Source organism: Triticum aestivum, chromosome 1D (genome assembly GCF_018294505.1).
Source record: "Triticum aestivum cultivar Chinese Spring chromosome 1D, IWGSC CS RefSeq v2.1, whole genome shotgun sequence".
Lineage (NCBI taxonomy): Eukaryota > Viridiplantae > Streptophyta > Magnoliopsida > Poales > Poaceae > Triticum > Triticum aestivum.
Genome location: NC_057796.1, coordinates 124,181,401 through 124,182,555, shown reverse-complemented (window position 1 = coordinate 124,182,555; position 1,155 = coordinate 124,181,401).

The following is a 1,155-nucleotide window of genomic DNA, read 5'->3' as shown; positions in this document are numbered from 1 at the left end:
CATCAGGATAGGATATCGAAAAGCAGTAACATGCTACACTACTCTAATGCAAGCAGTATAGAGAAGCATAGGCGATATCTGGTGATCAAGGGGGGGGGGGCTTGCCTGGTTGCTCTGGCAAGTAGGAGGGGTCGTCAACTCCGTAGTCGAACTGGGCAGCAGCAGTGTCGGTCTCGTAGTCTACCGGAGAGGAGAGGGGGAAGAAACAGTAAATACAATGCAAACATAAGCATGACGATGCGTGACATGACAATGAACGGTGCTAGGTGTGTCCTAACGCGACAGTAGGTGGTACCGGCCAAGGGGGGGGAACATCCGGGAGGTATTCCCGATGTTTCGCGTTATCGGACAGACGGACCGGAGGGGGAAAGTTGCTAGTTCGATAGGTTAGGGGGTTGTGGTGGACGAACGGACTGCGTATTCGGATTCGTCTCGTCGTTCTGAGCAACTTTCATATAGAAAACATTTTCATCCGAGTTACGGTTTAAAAGATATGAATTTTCAAAGTTTATTTGAATTTCTGGAATTATTTAATTAACAGAAAAAGGGATATGACGTCAGCATGACGTATGAGTGACGTCAGCGGTCAACAGTCCGGTTGACTGGTCAAAACTGACACGGGGGACCCACCTGTCATAGACAGTGGGTTAAACAGAAGATTAAACTAATTAATTTTTAGTTAATTAACTACTGGGCCCACCTGTCAGTGAGTGATTAAGTTAATTAATTATTTTTATTTATAAAACATTTTCCTTTTCTTTTTCTTTTTTTTAATTTTTGCGGCGGGGCCCGCATGTCAGTCAGCACGTTGACCCAGTCAACGGGGCCCACGGGGCCCACTGGCAGGGGCACTGGGGTGGCCCCAGGCCAGCCACGTCGGCGGCCGGCGCCGGAGCGGCTCCGGCGAGCCAAACGCGGCGGCGCGGCTCGGGAGGGGGTGCGGGTTTGCGCTACGGTGGGTTTGCGGGGGCGTGGCTGGGCGCGTTCGACGCGGCTCGGCGTCGCGCGTCCAACTGCGGTGGTCGGAGGGGCTGGAACGGCCGGGGGCGAGCGCTACGAGCTCGCCGGCGGCGAGGTGCTACGGGTGCCCGACGGAAACGCGGCTACGGCGGCCTATCGAGCAAGCGGAGGGGCTGGGGGGCATCTATGGACGGT